The following is a 19,350-nucleotide window of genomic DNA, read 5'->3' as shown; positions in this document are numbered from 1 at the left end:
CACGCCCAAGGTTTGGACTGGATTGCTAGGAACATTTATATCTTTCAGCCTCTTAGCCTAAGTGATCCTTCAACAGTCTTTGCAAATGCATGAAGAATAAGGATATCTATGTTGAGGTATCATCATCCCAAGCTCTTAGTGAACCTGCTGCACTAGGTATGTCCAAACCATGGTACACTCGGGTAGTTTATGCCTTCAAGGCAGACATCCTCTATCGTATAACAGTATTTTCAATATTCACTCAATCTCTCTGCTGCCTTTGACTCCTGGCTTAGACCAGGAACAGAATAAGAGAGTAATCAGAGCGTTGACTTTGGAGTCAAGACTGCTAGGGTTTCTCATTTTTGTCACTGACTGGCTATGTATTTTTAGGTAAGATAGTTTACCTCTGTCCCTCAATTTACTCTTCTGTAAAATGACAATGACAATAATAGCTATCTCACAGGGTTAGGAGGAGGGATAAATAAGTGTAAAAATCCTCTATTTGCTTTGGGTTGTTGAAGTATCATCAATAGGCTGATAAGAGTGCGTGTGTAGGTATTATTTTTTATTTAAATTCTTTTCGATTCTTTTTAGCCTTTACCTTTTTGCTTTTTCGTCTTCTCCTAAATGCTCTTTAAAGTCCTATTTTATAAATAAGTGTGTCATCCAAACCTACTTTCTATTTATTTTGCTTCCGTCAACCCATTCTTTGGGGAAAAAAAAGTTCAATCACAGCTTTAATTATCACCTAGGTTCTAATAATGCTCAAATTGAGACACATTTTAAATAGGTGACTTTTGAGAACGCACTGTGTGCCAAGTTCTGGGAGAGTGTCTCTTACTTGTATTTTATTGATTTATCTCAAGAGCAAGTATATAATATTATTTTGATATTAAAGAAGAGAAAGTTAAGTCCCAGAGAGATTTACTAACTTGCCCTAAGTCTCACAGCAGGTGGATAACAGTTATCACTGCCGGCTGCCTGCTGAGCTATAAGAGGTTCATTTTTCACAAACCATTTACAGATTCATTTACAAGCCATGTAATAATGTTCTGAAGAATTTGGGCAGTGTGGAAGTGTCGGGTAAGAGGAAACTTTTAGCTTAAAAAAGATAATGTAGTACAAAGAGCTCAGAGCCAGTTGTAAGCCTTAGGTTGGAATTTTTTTTTTCTTTTTAGCAATTTAGGGTCTGTTATCTCAGGATAGTCATATAATCATTTCAATCTTCATCTTAAAAATGAGATTCATAATGTTGATATGAGTATTTTAAAACAGTATAGATAAGAAAGGTGTTTGTAAATCTTCAGTCATTATAGAAATGTAAATTCTATTACTCTTATTATTTATTTTTTAGACATGTAGAATTCCATTTGTAATCTCAGACACAAATTGGTGAATATTAATTAACTGTTGGGCGCGATTCATTCTGATTTCCTGATATAATTTTGACTAGATGGAGAATGGTGGGCTTGTTTTTTTAAAATCATATTTTAACTTTGGAAGGAAGCTCTGTTAGCATCAAACTGAATTTTGGAGCCATTTTAACCAATTCTAAGTGAGAATCTATTTTATTTATTTATCTATTTATTTATTCTGACGGAGTCTTATTCTGTCGTCTAGGCTGAAGTGCAGTGGTGCGATTTCAGCTCACTGCAACCTCCATGTCCTAAGTTTAGGTGATATTTGTGCATCAGCCTCCCTGGTAGCTGGGACTATAGATGCCTGCCACCACACCTGGATAATTTTTGTATTTTCAGCAGAGATGGGGTTTCACTATGTTGGCCAGGCTGGTTTCAAACTCCTGGCCTCAAGTGATCTGCCCACCTTGACCTCCTAGAGTGCTAGGATTACATGTGTGATCCACCGTGCCCAGCCAGTCAATTAAATTTTATTAGTCAATAAAGCCACATATGATTCCAATCCCTCTCTTTCCCAACCTAGTTCATTGCACTGATATATAGCTGGTTTTTGGAGATTCCACCCTAATGAAGCTAAAACACATGAAGGTATGTGTAGATTTTATCTTTGGTTCATTTAATGGGCTAGGAAAAAGGGGTGTAGCTGTCTCTTTAATCAAGCAGACTTTGGGCTTTTTCCATGAGAATAACCCAGGTACTGATCACCTTAATGACAACACTGTTTTAAAAAGCATTTTAAACACATTATACTGTAGATTATTCTCTCTCTTTTTTTTTTCTTAATGGAGCTGTCCTTGAAGGACCATTATGCCATTCCTTTCAGATGTTTAATAAAGCAAAAGATTATAATGATCATGCTTGAGAATAGGTTTTGTGCAGCTGGGAATTACAATATAGCAATCTTTGATCAAATCATCAAGATGCTAAAATGTATTTTTAGTGGAGTGGTGATGGGGGCTTTATCAAATTGGTTTAATCAGTATTACCTATGACCATTCATACAATTATATTTTTAATTATTGTCATCCTAATCAAAACACATGTATTTATGACCCCTTGGTGCACATTCCTAATTTGAGATCTATGAGAAATTCATTTCAGGCCCTCCAACTAGCAACAACCCTAAAGCTATGTAAGCAACTGAATAAAGCATGGGTACATTATTCATTGTAGAAAGTGCTGGTGTGGGGCTTTGAGTGTGGGTCCCTGAATGTGCTTGTTTAGGTTCAAAATGTATGTTGTGCTTATTAGTGGCCATGTGTTAGACATGTAACTCAATCACCTATGATAATGTTACCTTATGAGAATTAAATGAGAGATTGTTTTATGTAAACTGTTAGTATCAAACTTTTAGCAAGTGTTCAGTAAATGGTAGCCCTTTAAAAATAATATGCCATGCCTCACAATAAGAGGAGTCATCTATGACAAACCCACAGCCAACATTATGCTGAACAGGCAAAAGCTGGAAGCATTCCCCTTGAGAACTGGAATCTTACAAGGATGCTCATTCTCACCATCCCTATTCAGTGCAGTACTGGAAGTTCTTGCCAGAGTAATCAGGCAAGAGAAAGAAATAAAAATTCATCCAAATAGGAAAAGAATAAGTCAAACTATCTCTCTTCACTGGTGATATGATTCTGTACAAAGAAAACCCTGAAGAATCTGCCAGAAGTCTCCTGGAACTGATAAACAATTTCAGTAAAGTTTAAGGATACAAAATCAATGCACAAAAAAATCAGTAGCATTTCTACATACCCATAATGAACCAAGCTAAGAGCCAAAGCAGGAATGCAATGCCATTTACAATAGTTGCAAAATATAAAATACCTAGGAATACATCTAACCAAGGAGATGAAAGATTGCTACAGGATCTCTACATGGAGAATTACCAAACACTCATGAAAGAAATCATAGATGACCCAAACAAATGGGAAAACATTTCATGTCATGGATTGGAAGAATCAATAATATAATTAAAATGGCTATACTGCCCAAAACAATCTACAGATTCAACACTATTTCTATCAAGTTACCCATGCCATTTTTCACAGAACTAGAAAAAAACTATTCTAACATTCGTATGGAACTAAAAAAGAGCAAAACAATTCTCAACAACAACAACAAAAGCCAGAGACATCACATTACCTGACATCAAACTGTACCATAAGGGTACAGTAAGCAAAACAGCATGACACTGGTACAAAAACAAACATAGACCAATGGAACAGAATAGAGAACCCAGAAATAAAGCTACACACCCACAGCCATCTGATCTTCGACAAAGTCAACAGAATAAGCAATAGAGAAAGGACTTTCTATTGAATAAATGGTGCTGGGATAGCTGGCTAGCCATATACAGAAGAACAACACTGAACCCCTGCCTATCAGTATATAAAAATTAACTCATGATGGAGTAAAGATTTAAATATAAGATCTCAAACTAAAAGAATCCTAGAAGAAAGCCTAGGAAACACCGTTCTGGGAATGGATCTTGGGAAATAATTTATGACTAAGTCCTCAAAAGCAATTTCAATAAAAACAAAAATTGACAAGTGGGACCAAATTAAACTAAAGAGCTTCTGCACAGCATAAGAAATTTTCAAAAGAGTAAACAGGTACCCTACAGAATGGAAAAAAAACATTGGCAAACTATGCATCTGTCAAAGGTCTACTATCCAAACCCATAAGGAATTTAAACAACTGAACAAGCAAAAATAAATCACCTCATTAAAAAATGAGCAAAAGACATGAACAGACACTTCTCAAAGGAAGATGTACAAGAAGCTAGAAAACATATGAAAAAATGCTCATCATCACTAATCATCAGATAAATGCAAATAAAAACCACAATGAGATACTATCTTATACCAGTCAGAATGGTTATTATTAAAAAGTCAAAAAATAACAGATACTTGGAAGGTTGTGGGAAGAGAGAATGTTTACATAGTGTTGGTTGGAATATAAATTAGTTCAGTCACTGTGAAAAACAGTTTGGAGATTTCTCAAATAAAACAGAGCTACCATTTGACCCAGCAATCCCATTGCTGGGTATATATCCAGAAGAAAAGCAGTCATTCTGCCAAAAAGACATATGCATGAGTATATTCATCACAACATTATTCACAATAACAAAAACACAGAAGCAACTGAGGGGCCCCTCAATGGTGGATAGATAAACAAAATATGGTACATATACAACACGGGATACTACATAGCCAAAAAGGAATGAAATCATGTTCTTTGCCACAACATGGGTGCAGCTGGTGGCCACTATCCTAAGCAAATTAACACAGAATCAGAAAACCAAATACTGCATGTTCTCACTTAGAGGTGGAAGCTAAACAATGGGTAGTCATGCCATAAAGATGGCAACAATAGACACTAGAGACTACTTGTGGGAGAAGGAGGACAAGAGCTGAAAAACTAACTATTGGGTACTATGCTCAGTACCTGGGTGACAGGCTGATTCATGCCCCAGACCTCAGTATCATCACAGAATGTACCCAAATAAACCTGCATCTATAACCCTGAACCCAAAATAGAAAAGATAATAATATGCTGAACATCAGAGACAATATTAATAATTAATAAATTTTAAACTGTCTTTATCACATTGCTCTTGACAATTCAGACTTAAGAAATCTAGACCCAAAGGACTGACAAAGCAAATTGAACCTCTTTTTTTTCAGACTCATAACATTTAAAAAAATCGTTTCTGGGAACGAAGTTCAGGTAAAATAATCAGCTGTCTTTCATCGTGTACGTGCAACATGCAGAGGAAGGTTTGCCTGGGATCAGTGTCTCTTACCTAGAAGTCAGGATCTAGGAGGCTTCCATTGAACAATCAGGGATGTTAGGGCTCTGGAAGCAGCTCTGAAAGAAGCACTTTCTTTGTGGCTCACTAAAGAACAGGATAGGAGAGAAAGATAGCAGCAAATGCTGAAATGAGGGGTCCAGGTGGAAACTGTCAGTTTTCTGAGGGCTGACTAAGAAAGAGAAGGCCACTTCCTGAAAGTAGGCCTAGACTGAGCAATGGATCCAGTCAGCAGAAATAGGAAAGGAAAAAAAAAAAGGCCAAGGATGGAAAGCCAGTTAGCAATTCAACCTATGCAATATTTACTTTTGAACCCAATTTAATGTTTCTAATAAATCAAACCCTCTAGTCATCTTATACAGATATTTTAATAAAAAGAATCCGTGACATAGGTTGGCTGTGGCTTAGGCAAGGCTGGATTTCCATCACATTGTCTCAGACTCTATTCCTGGCTAAATGGTGAACCTATTACACTTAAGTATATCATATCATAAAGGAGTGAAATAAACTTAAAAATAAATCAGACCCCAGGTATCATAGGTGGTAACAGAGTAGTAGAATTTGTTTTTCCTTGAAAGCTCTTATTATTTTTTGGTCTCTGTACCTTTAGAATGAAGACTCTTTAGTCTTTTGTTTTTAAAAGTTGAGAAAGTTGCTCTATCTTTAGATATTTACTTTCATGCTTGAAAAAATCTTGCAGCAGTAGAAGATAAACATTTCTAGTTATTGTGAGGAAGAATCCCAAGTATATAAGAAAGGGAAATAAAAGGCAGGTCACGGTGGGGCAGGCCTTACTGGCAAAAGCTGTATTGGGTGGTACAGGGAGCCCGGGACTGTCCTGCAGAATCATGTCACTCTATAAGGTTAAGTGACTTGCTAATGGCCATGTTTTGGAAGGCATGCCTGATGCCAAAGTTCATCACCTTTCTTGATGATACAGTCTCTATGTTGATAGGTTTTTGGAAGAGAAATGAGCCCAATCAACCTCTCATGCACACCTTCTTACCCATTTTCACCTTACTGTGGCTAGCCTGTGTGCAAACACCTTTTTGACTTTTCTCCCATTTCTATTTGTTGCCTTGCAGATAAAAGGAAATAACATAATTGGTCATAGTCCCTTCGGATATCAATGATAATAATACATATCTAGTTTACAACCTTACTCAGTTTTCAATCCCCCTAAATAAGACAAATAAACTACTTTGTTGTTCCTTGCAATTGAAAATGAAGTAACAAGTTCAGCAAGTGGTGCAAACTGCATTTTGAAAGTTTCCATAGAGCATGAGTAATTAGGCAATTTTGCACAGTACTTCTGACTGATGCATTTTGTAAAACTTTTCTTCTATCTATTCAGGAGCTCTTTGCTTGGGAAAAACTCAGCCTGCATGCAGTTATGTGTTTTTATGTGGAGATAGCCCATACTCGCAACTCCTTTGTCTTATAAAATTACCTGACACTATTTTTTCCCCTTTATGGTGAACTGCTATCATCTGTCTTTGAAAGTACTTTAAAAATACCAAAGTTGAAGTTCTATTTCCTTCACAGATCATTGGGTGCTTTGCCTTAGCACCTTGCATAATGAATGTCTCATTGGCATACTGCTTAAGCATCATTTAGTCACAAAACCTGAAAAAATTCCCTATTGACTAGGAGTGGCTTTTTAAAACCATAGCAATATATACATGAAAATACAAAGGAAAAAAAACCACAAGGTCATATAAGAATTACTGTGGGATGCTTTCTTCATGAAATGACCTGGGCAAATCTAAACAAAGAGCTCCTTAATTAAATTAGCAGAAATGGCACATGATCTCACTACACTGATTCTTCCCTCATTCCTAGATTTAAAACAAACAGGATATTCCTCATGACCCTAAATAAGTGCACAACTGATCACTAGAGTAGTGCTTAAATAGAAGAATACTGAAGTAAACAGAAAACCCAAGTAATTTAAAACATTCGTAGTAACCAAATTTCCTACTAAATCCATGAGAGAGTATTTGTTTTCCATGTGCATTTGCAGAATAAAAGCATTCTCTTTCACCTGTGTCTTTGATGAGAGAAAACGTTAGAAGTGCTATGGCAGGTGGAATGTTAGAGGAACAAGATCAGAGACCATGGTGACATTACAGCTGCAGCTACAGTACATACACCTGCATATGTGAGAGTGAAGAAGGTCTCAGATGTGGAGAGCTCGGGACTTCTGCTTGACATAGTGAATTGGCCACACACATTTATCTTTCTTCCCTTCTAAAACCCTTCTCAAATGAGAGTAAAGGAATTAATGGGGCATTAACCCACAAGAACCTAGATAACAGAAGAGGAGACAGTAGCCGATAAGACACTTGAACAAACTTTGGAAGAAATTGAGTGGAGAAGTGTTAGGTAATTCAGCAGAGAAGTGCACATTTAAACTTATATAAAGTAACAGAAGGGGATATAATAAGGAGTGATCTATTTTGCCCCACAGCTTCCCTTGAAATGTCCACCATTTAGATCCTCAGATCCCAAAAATGGTAGGATAAAGAACAGGACAGGTATGCCAGGTGCCCTTTCTCACCCATAGCAGCCATGTTAGTATCATTTTCCCACTCCATGGCAGTGAGTGGAAATAGTTTATTATCTGAAAAGTTTGAAACCAGGAGGCTCCAGGTTAAAGGGAAAACTTGCTAGCCATGTGCAGAAAGCTGAAACTGGATCCCTTCCTTACACCCCATATAAAAATTAACTCCAGATGGATTAAAGATTTGAACATAAGACCTAACACCATAAAAACCCTAGAAGGAAACCTAGGCAATACCATTCAGGACATAGGCATAGGCAAGGACTTCAAACACCAAAAGCAATGACAACAAAAGCCAAAATAGACAAATAGGATCTAATTAAACTTAAGAGCTTCAGCACAGGAAAAGAAACAATCACTACAGTGAACCAGCAACCAACAGAATGGGGAAAAATTTTTGCAATCAACCCATCTGACAAGGGGCTAATATCCAGAATCTTCAAAGAACTAAAACAAATTCACAAGAAAAAACAACCCCATCAAAAAGTGGGCAAAGGATATGAACAGACACTTTTCAAAAGAAGACACTTATGTGGCCAACAAACATACGAAAGAAAGCTGAACATCATGGTCATTAGAGAAATGCAAATCAGAAACACATTGAGATGCCATCTCACGCCAGTGAGAATGACTATCATTAAAAAATCTGGAGACAACAGATGCTGCAGAGGATGTGGAGAAATAGGAATGCTTTTACACTGTTGGGAGTGTAAATTAGTTCACCCATTGTGGAAGACAGTGTGACGATTCCTCAAGGATCTAGAAATAGAAATACCATTTGACCCAGCAATCCCATTACTGGGTATATACCCAAAGGATTATAAATTGTTCTATTACAAAGACACATGCACATGTATGTTCATTGCGGCACTGTTTACAATAGCAAAGTCTTGGAACCAACTCAAATGCAGTGATACTCAATAAAGAAAATGTGGCACATACACACCATGGAATACTATGCAGCCATAAAAAAGATGAGTTCATGTTCTTTGCAGGGACATTGATGAAGCTGGAGATCATCATTCTCAGCAAACTGACACAAGAACAGAAAACCAAACACCTCATGTTCTCACTCATAAGTGGGTGTTGAACATTGAAAACATATGGACACAGGGAGGGGAACATCACACACTGGGGCCTGTTGGATGTGGGGGTGGGGCTAGGAGAGGGATACCTGGGGGTAGGGGAGGATTGGGGAGGGATAACATTAGGAGAAATATCTAATATAGGTGATGGGGGGATGGATGCAGCAAACCACCATGGCATGTGTATACCTATATAAGAGTCCTTCATGACCTGCACATGTATCTGAGAACTTAAAGTATAATAAAGGAAAATAATACTAAATGCAGAAGGTGGCATGGGAGAGATAGGACCCTACAAGGGAATATAAATGAATCTGTAAAATCTGAATTAAAGGAACTCAGCTTCTAGTATACCAGGGACCAGGTGTGTTTCCTCTTCAGGATCTCAGAGAAACAAATTCAATGGCTTCAAAGGAAAGACTCTACGCAGTTCTAAAATCTGTGAGTATCCTAAAGGAAACCCTGGCTTATAGTCTGATCACCTCAAGCTCAGCAGTCAACAAGCCCTGCCAATGTACAGAATAAGCTTCCCCCATCCCAATAAACTTTCTTAAGCCTCAGCCTTAAATGGGAATTGACAGACAAGGATTATCAGACATCTGAGAAAAGTATCCTCCATAAGGTAATGAAAACAAATCAGAAAATATGAATGCAGAGCAAATGGAGACATACCGGGATCAGAATAAAAGGTGCCCCATGCAGGCATAGTCATACATATAATAAATATTCTCATAAAGTATTGTATTTATGAAGTAAGAACTGGATGCTGTAGAAAAGAACAGTTGAGGAAAAAGAAATAATTCTTAGGATTTAAGTATATGCTATTTGGGGAAAAAAAAGATTCAATGAAATGGGAAGGAAAATTAAGGAAATTTCCCAGAAAAAAAAAACAAAGGATAATAGGAGGACAAATTAATAATATTAGATAATCAATACAGAAAACTAACACTCAGTTGATAGGTGTTGCAGAGAGAACAGAGAGACTGAAAGACAATTATCAAATAAATGATTTAATAAATTTTTTAGAACTAAAGGAATGCACCTCCTTTGAAAAGACTATGAATGTAAACGTTATGGAATGAGGTAACATTATTTCCAATTTAGAATTCTTTCAGCCTCTCTTTTTCTGAGAAAAAGACCCAGAAAAGCTCTTTCTCAAGCAAAAGGGTAAACATAAGACATTCTGTTCAGGACTCAAATATTTGATCCTAGTAAACACTCTTTTAAAAAGCTATAAAAGGATATTCTTCAGTAAATGAGGTTATTCTTGAAAGAGGAAAACATAAAACTGAAGGAAAGACCCAGCGCAGGGACGGAGCAAAGGGAAGTTCCGGTATGATGACTGGGTCATTTCTTAACTGTTGTAAGAGAAAAAGTTGAACCAAAAACTAACCATAATTATAGGATAGTGCTTAGCTCTGGAGTAAACAATATGTAGGCATAATAATGTAAAGACTGATCATTGACCTAAGCCAAATTTATTCCAAACCATATTGAGAAGATGGGGATGGAAGGAAAGTGTTGTGGCTGAGTTAAAGGCTTAACTACAAGCATGTCAAAAACTGATCAATTAAAAATATCATTATACACATAGCATTTGGAAATATAGGGACAAATAACAGAGAAAATTATTCTTAAAGGTATCCAAATGTTTTTGGAATTAAGGATTTCAGAAAAAAACAGGGATTTCTCATCAAAGGGCTCTCTAATTTTACAAACAAAAATCATGTTACGTAAGCAAACACTTTGAAAGACTGAAAAAATGTACATACAGTTTGTTCGAGGTATAGATGGATAGTTTTATTAATAATACCATTGTTTAGTATTGCTTTCCATTTTCCCTTTTTTCTTTTACTGCTTTGTTCATGTTTTTTCTTTTTCTCTCCTGTCTTTTTTCTTCTTCTTCACCTACAGCTCTTCCTCCTTTCCACACCCACAAGTCTTAAATTAAAAATCCCGCTAAGTACTGAGCAAAAATTGTATTTCAGATTTATTTTTTTAAGCTCATTTATAATCACATCACTGTAACATTCCAGAGCTTTAAGCATAAATAGAAAATTATGAGTTGCAAGAGAGGGGGCGGTGGGGGTGGGAGGAGACCACTTTTTTGAAGGTGTGCAAACTTGATTGGCATCAGACTTCCCAGCAACATTACACACAAAAATAATATGAAAATATCTGAGGGGAAGTAACTTTGAACTAAAAATTCTATCTACATAACTCTATTATATAATGAGTAAAGATAAAATACAGGCATTTCCAGGTAATGGAGGATCAGAAAATTTTTTACCTACACACCCTTTCTCGAAGAACTGCCATCTTAAGACACAAAAACACAAATCATTAGGAGAAAGATTGTTAACAAATCTGACTCCATAAAAATAAAAAATGTGATAAAAGTCATGAAAAATAAAGCTGGAAGAATATATTTGGGACATGTTTCATGAATACATACATAATATCTAACATGTATAAAACACTTATAAAGTCAATATGAAATAGAAAATAGCACAACAAAAAAATGAGCAACCAGAACAAATGAGCATTTTTCTGAAGTAGAAAGCTTATCACGACTCACAGACAGATAAGGAATTGTCGGGGTTTAATCGCATTGAGAGCCAGGGAAGTGCATAAGAAGAGATGCGATACCATTTCTCACCCACCCGACTGGTGAAAGTTAGAATTTCTTATATCATGTAATTATGGAGATATAGTGCAACACAAACTTTCATATACAGCTGCTGGGAATTTGTGTAGACATTTTGGAAGGTAATTTGGCAGCATTTATGAAAAATCAAAAATGTATATGTCTTATGACCTCACAGTTCCACTCTTAGGTCTCCAACACAAAGCAACTGCTACTCATAAGCTCAGTAGTCATGCACATGGGTGTTCATTACAGCATTGTTGGAAGTATAAAAAATAGTGACATGTTTAGATATTCTGTGATATATTCATACTCCAGTGTATTCAGCAAATACTATAATTTGTCTCTCTGAATCTTTACATTCAAGTGCCTATATATTATTTCAGTTTCATTATGTATATCATGTTTAGACCATAAGGAAATATTTGTCATTTAGAAAACAGGTCATATTTGAGAACACAGGGTTTGGGAATGGATTATACATACCACACGCCATATATTTTAATCTGTAGTAGCTATGATCATGTTTTGGTGGTATACTCTGTTTGTCTTGCTGAAAATTTTATTCTGGATATTTCAAATAACACTTGGTTGCAATCCACTGCAATTTGAAATGAATCCTGCATTGCTGAGCTTTAATTACTTCAAGAATAAGCTAAGTGTGGCCTGTGATAATAAATTCTTTTCCAAAATCATCCTTAAGTGTGGAATTTATAAGCATGAATTTTTTTTTCTGTTGCATAAATGGGAATGAGATAACACTGTCTAACCATATCTGAAATCCAGCTAGGACTGGGTTAACTTTATGTTAAGAATGTTTCTGTATTGCTTTTTGGCTTTAAAACAGATACACTTTATTTTCTGAACTAATCATAATCTCATAGTGAAAAACTGAATGCATTTTACTTTATTCTTCTTTTCATTGTGTCACTAATAGTTCATACTAGGCTCATACTGGGCTTCTACTGCAAGTTCAATAGCTACTTGTCAAATTACCCTGATAATGTGACAGAAAGAAGTTACTGGGCTGAGCTCTTGGCTGTTAACTTCAAGTAGAATGAATGACGCCTTCACAGGAAATGTGACGCTGTGGGTCTGGTCTTTATATTTTCCATTGTGTCCTTGGAATTAGGCCAGCCACCTTGCTGTAAGTCTGAAAAGGAGACTGACACTAAGGATAGAAGAGCAGAGAGATGGAAAGAGCCTGGGTCCTTAGTACTATTATTGATCCAGCCGTCAGCCGATGCATTATCTCCATATCCTATTATATGGGAAAATACTTTCGCATGAGGTTAAACTATTAGTTGAAGCTGGAAGGATAATAACTGGGGAAAATGTAAAATAAACTGAGTTTGCAGCTATCAAAATGTTAAAAAATGAAAATCTTTTTTTTTTTTTTTTTTTTTTTTTCATAGCATCCACATTTCCTCTGAGTAACTGGTAAGATCTGGGAAAACAAATAAAATAAACCTTAGAAATAGAAATGGTTGAATACTCAAGTTGAAAGGAAAGAAAGACCAATTTGTCTAGCCCATTTATTTAAATAGGGAATGTGAGGTACAGAGAAATGTAAACCCTGCTCAGGGTCACTCAGCAAGTTTGTTGCATTTCAAGATTAGATCTCAGGGCTGTGTTGGCCACTTTGTACTGTCTCTCTATGGTGCTGTCAAAAAGAGAAAATATTAAATGGGAAGAGGAGACTGAGGCCTTAACAAAGCAGCTACCATTTCAGTGTATTCATCAATGCCCGCTTACCTAAAACTTCACAGGGTCCTTTAAAATTGCATCATTAACTTGAAGGGATGTATAAAACTGAGGCATTATTATTTTATGTTTCATTTTATAGGAATATACAATGTCAACACTTCCAGTGTTGTTTATAAATAATTAATAATTATAGGCACATTAGGGAGTTGAGGGTTTTTTAAGCGGTAAATGTGTCTGGTTTGGTTTATATCCTTTCTGATTAATGCACGACCTATAATACTTGTTCATTTCATCCTGATTTAATTAGGAAATGTTATAGTCTTAATTTGGGGCCTACATTTTTATACCATATAGTTTCTTTGCTTATACCTCTTTGCCAACTTAATGTTTAATATCATTTGTATTCCCACACCTCTGAATATTAAAATAGAAAAGTTTTTCAGTAATATAAATTATAGCTTCCATCAGAGGTGCTGGTGGAATTAATATCCCAGATTAATGTGACATTGAAATCTAAGTGTGTTGCACATGAAAAGGATAAACAAAGCTGCAGGGACTCCGATTTGCAGCCTAAATTACAGGTTAGGGAGTTGAGACTTTGTGCCTATACATGATGTTAGGAGAATTTTCCTCATACACAAATCTATGCACCCTTTGCCTTCTGGCTGTCCATTGGCCACTCCCTCTGTGGTTCTGTCCAGAAGCATTTATAGAACACCGACTTTATACCCAACAGGGGGCAAGATGTGGATAGCATGTTGGCAGGGGTAGAAAGTAAAGGACAGGTACCAAAGAGTAGCAGAAATATGACAAAGAATGACACAGTGACTCTGTCCATAAGGAATGTATCATCTAATGGATAAGCCAGCTAGTCTAGTAATTATGACACATTATGATAAGTACTATAGTAATGGTTTGACCAAAGTACTATTGAATATAGAGGAGATTACAGTTGCTTGAGACTTCTCTGAGGATGTGACATATAAGCTGGATCTTTAAATATGAGTAGCATTCTGTGTGTGGATGAGAGAAGGAAGGATGGGAGTGTTTGGGGCCAGAAAAGATTATTCATAGTGGTAATCATGTTAAGAAAGTTATTGGTGAAGCATCTGTGAGAATGTAGTTCAGGAGGTCTAGGTAGAGCTGTGCATGGTGAGAAATTAAGCTGAAAAATCTAGATGATAAAAGACTGATGGAACAATGCAAGGAATGCTCACTTACTCTATTCACAGCACGATTTATAGCTCAAGGCTTCTTTCTTCCTCTCCAGACGTGTTGGTCAACTCTGCTTGTTGATCAGTTATCAGTTGGTCTGTTCATCCTAATCTGCTATGGCCAGACCATCATGCATGTGCATGCAAATCAGTGGAACAGGTTGACCTTTTGTCACATAAAAAGGATCAAAGGCTACATTTCGCTGCTAGGAAACTTCAAACTGAGCCATATTTAAGATTGCATCTATGTCAATAGAAATAAAGTCAATAATAAACTTACTATCAGCAAGCAAACAGGAATAAAATAAGGTGAAATGGACTCTACTACTGAACAATAAGTGCATGTTTCTTGGTGTCAGGTTCCTCTTTATTAATAAGTTAATAGCATAAATACTTTTCCTTATCATGCCTATGTTTCTTTGTGTAGCAAATCAATCTCCAAGATTCTTTTGGAGTCTCTACTATCCTTGCCAAAGCTAGTCTTACAGTAATTGTTGCTTGAGAAGAGGAGATTACCCATGAGTCTAGGTCTTAGTCATGTTAATTATAGATAAGGAGCTATCATTTTTCCTTGTCATTAGAATGATTTAGGATAGTTGACTCAGTTTCCTTTATAAATTAAACCTAGTGTTTAGGGAAAAAAGTCAAAGATAAGTTTGTATATTTTTACCAACCTCATAATAACAAGGACTTAAAGCCACTGAACACATGTACTGATCTATGAAATGCTGAAAACAAGACACTGAAGGGAAATCCAGAGTCCCTGAAATCCAGCAAGTTTAAGTGCCCATTGCACATACGTGTACCATGCACCATGTGGTTTAAGGTCAGAGTATGGATAAAGTCATAGAAAAAGAGGCCTTGGCATTGCAAAATGACATTGGAGCTCATCTGGCCTAAGCCAGAGGTCTGTGGTCCATCCTAGACAGCCTTGTAGAGGAGTGGAAGAGTACAAAGCAGAGAATCAGAAGACCTGGGTTCTAGGCTGGAGAATTCAATTGCTGCTATTAATAGATCTTGGGCATGTCTCTTTACCTCTATTTGTCCTCGGTGCACAGAGCTATGTTGGGACAGAAATTAGAAAATATATATGGACTCTCTATGAGTAGTGAAAATGAATTATTATTACTATCATTGTCACTGCTTATAGTAGAAAAAGCATTATTGCTACGAGACTTTCTGATCACGTAAGTAGAACTAGACTATATTTTACCTCTCTACTCTCTGTAGAGAAAAGTTTGGCATGCGAAGTTTGAAATAAATGAGATTCAATAGCACATTTTTAATGTGCTAAAATATTTTCAAATGCTTTCCAATGCCATTTGCATATAAACAATTTGCTAATTACAGATAAATTATTCAGTTATTAAAATAGGCCCTACAGGATATGTATCTGGCAGTATTTCAGTGGTTGCTTTTTCTTATTTTACTTCAAAATAATTGATTTGTATTTCTTCAAAAGTGTTTTGTTGTAGACTTTTTAAAAACCATTTCACTTGTCCTCACTTCATACCCCATTCCTCCCAAATATTCTGAATCAATAAATCTGTAATGAAGTAGTTCATCCAATGCTTGAAACAACTTTTAACTCTAAAGTCTGAACTGTTGGTGCTACCTGGGTCTCTGCCTGTGATGAGCTACTGCATTCAAGACACAAGGGCAATGTTCTAATACAACATCTGTTCATCTTCCGAGATGCACGCTGGAAAAATGTCCCAGTGAACTATACCTTATCCATTCTAATTGCAAGCAACAACGATAGATACATTGTGTAACACTGCATAATCCCCAAATCATTCATGTATGTCAGTCTTCAGAGTATTGCGTTTGTATTTATATTTCATATGATGGTTATCCTATTCAATGAACAATTCATTTTCAATGTTGCAATGAATCCTCACCCCAAAGACATAACTCAAGGACATGGTACAGAGAAAAGAACCTAGACTAAGTGGATTCTAATCCCATGTCTGCCAATGACTAGGTGTGTAACACTGAGCAAGTTGCCTCACCTCTCTGGACCTCCTTTGCTCATAGACCTAAAAATCAGGTTAAAAATTAGATTGTCTTAGAGTTCTTTTTTCCTATTTCTATTTCCTGCTCAATATCTCCCTGTCTACTCTTGATGAAAATAGTGTTTTATATTCCTGACCAAAGTACCTTTTATTTTTTTCTTTTAATTTGTTTTAGGTGAAGGGGTACATATGCCTTTTTATACTCTCTCAAAACTTTTGGGCCTGTGGGCCTACTTTTCTCAGGAACCCACAGCCAGATGCATGGCTCCATGAAGCAGGAAGTAGGGGCAGAGCATGAGAGGTCCTGTCCCTGCAAGAGCATCTGGGCCAGGAGAAAAGGTAACAGGAAGAAGGAATGGAATTGGAAGGAAGAAGTCTCATTTCAGAAACAAAATAGCTCCCCTCCTCTTGTTCTAACTGTTCCTCTGGCCATACAAACTTTCTGCTTTCAGGGTCTGTAGCATTCCAGAATTTGGGCACCCAGTCAGGATAGAAAAAATACATTGTGTTCCTCCACTGGAGCCCAAGTTGACAGCAGGCTGTTGTGGGAGCAAGAAGTCCAAATTATCTGGAAGTGGAGCATACAGTCATGAGAACCAGTCCACAGCTGTCCCCGGACCTAGGTCAGGACCTCTTCAAAACCACCAGCATGTAGACAGCAGCAGCAGATAGGAGAGTGTGTTGAACTTAACTCTGGGACCTGGAATCTCTCCCATCACACAAATGAATCCAGCATCAGGAGCACTAAGCCCTCTCCCCCAGTCTAATGGAATGGCAACAAATAATCTAGAGATGCTGCTACTGCTTTCTTTTTTCTTTTTTTAGAATGAGTCTTGCTCTGTTGCCCAGGCTGGAGTGCAGTGGCGCCATCTTGACTCACTGCAGCCTCCACCTCCCAGATTCAAGCAATTCTCTTGCCTCAGCCTCCCGAGTAGCTGGGATTACAGGCGTGTGCCACCACGCCAGGCTAATGTTTTTGCATTTTTAGTAGAAACGGTGTTTCACCATGTTGGCCAGGATGGTCTTGATCTCCTGACCTCGTGATCTGCTTTAAAGTGCTCTATTGTTTCCTCTATGTCTTCCTACAGCCACAACTTCCTAGATTCTCCAATGACCCCTGTCTGTGCCTTGTGACATGGAAGATGGAGAGGAACAAGTGGCTTCATGGCTGCATTGGGACATTCTCAGCCATGAATCTTCATGCAGGACTCAGGGAATACATGTTAGCCATTGCACTTAAGGACAACTGATTTCCCCTCCAATCTGAGAGGAGCTGTCTAAGCTTTTTCGCTCTGTCTCCCTCCATACTAACTTTGAGGATGCTAGTGATTACCTGGACTGAGAGATAGGGGTCCATGGGATTTAAATTGAATTCACTAATGAAAAAGGCATCAAACGTACAGCCTCATTTTCACCTGAGGTTGCTAAGGAACAAGACTGGGATGAGATCCAAATAATAGAGTCCTTGCCCAGCAAAGGTAACTTTAAGGCTCCAATTACCAATGAATTCAGAAAAATGATCAAACTCACCAGGTACCAAAGTGAGAAGGTGACAATCAGTTTTGCAGAGTATATCACTTCTTGACAATGCTGTTTCCAGAACCATACTCCTCTTCACGTCCCACTCACTGCAAGCATTGCTCCTGACACACAGCTACATGATCAGTCCCACTACCCCATGGGCACCAGTGGCTATGACATCATTGGAGCAATGCCCCCTCTTCCTGGTCCAGTTATTTCTATTACAGCACCCTTTTCAGCTTCCGTTGCCATGTCTGCCTCCCCTTGACTGAGGAGTGGTGGGTTACATTGAATGAAACAGAACTTGAGGGGCCTAAGCCTTATCTCAGCCTTCCCTCAATATGAGGTTCTGGTGGATTGGGGCTCCTCCCTGACTAGTGGGAATTACTGTGTGAATTCAGAAGTGCCTTGTCTGGTATTTGACACATGGGTGTTGGCCACACTCTGGAAGCTGGAATTGATGATCCACGAAGGTTGAACCCACACACACCCATGCAGCTGCCCCAGATCAAGTAGGTGTATTCCCCTGGTAGTCTGGACAATGGAGACCAACAAGAAACAGTTCTAGGTTGTTTCAAATTCCTGTTTTTAGACTTCCGGTTTATTGCATAACAAGAGTTGAATACAACCCCGATGACACATAAGTGGATGCCACATTAGGGATGGATGTGGGCGTCACGCGTTCTTCAAGGCTTCTGGGCAGAGACCCACATCAAGATCAGAAGCCTTTTGGATGGCATTGCAGATCTCATTGCTCAGTAAGGCGTGAATATTTTCATTTTCATCCCACTCTCAGTTGGATTTTCTGGCACTCTTCCTGCACTGAGCCTCCTGATTACTGAACAGAGCTCCGTGGCGTAGCCTGCTGAGGAATGGAATGGAGATGCCCATGGGAAGGTGTGATGTCATCACCGGACACCGGTGTGAAAGGAGAGGCCTCCTCCCTGCCACTCATCCACCTCACTCCCCTACTGGTAGCAGTGCCTGTAGTTGGACCTACATTCTCCGAAGCATAGATGGGCAAACAGTAGTTGAGTTAGGCTTTAGGACACATCATAGGAGAGAATACAGGATCCCTGAGCTGGCTTTTTTTTTATGCAGACATCCCGAGGGACCAGTAAGCAGGTGAGTCCCTTTTTCTAGTTTACCTGTAGAAGTAGGAAGACCGTTGATGTTCCAGTCCTTTCAAGACGTTACAACAGAGCGGTGTGATTTCACAAGGTGGCTCTTTATCTTGCCTAACAGGTTGGGAATCTTCACCCCACAGGGCAAATTTGCAAATAGCTTATTTTAATCTTGGCCATTCCAACTTTCATGTGATATATTTTCTCTTTTTATCATTGCCGATTTCCACGTTTCTGTCAGCGGTGTGGTTCTCTTCCTT

The 19,350-nt window shown here is 37.8% G+C and overlaps 1 protein-coding gene and 1 pseudogene across 1 annotated transcript in view; both read left to right on the top strand.

The window, feature by feature from the left end:
• The window catches only part of HS6ST3 (heparan sulfate 6-O-sulfotransferase 3), a 739,791-nt gene that overhangs the window by 466,541 nt on the left and 253,900 nt on the right, over positions 1 to 19,350 (top strand). The window lies entirely within an intron of this gene.
• Positions 16,740 to 18,234, top strand: LOC105721529 (AMMECR1-like protein; annotated as a pseudogene).

This window comes from Aotus nancymaae, unplaced genomic scaffold, assembly GCF_030222135.1.
Source record: "Aotus nancymaae isolate 86718 unplaced genomic scaffold, 86718_ANA_hifiasm-v0.15.2.pri h1tg000048l, whole genome shotgun sequence".
Classification (NCBI taxonomy): domain Eukaryota; kingdom Metazoa; phylum Chordata; class Mammalia; order Primates; family Aotidae; genus Aotus; species Aotus nancymaae.
Note: the sequence above shows the minus strand (reverse complement) of the source record. Positions and strands in the feature narration are given on the sequence as shown.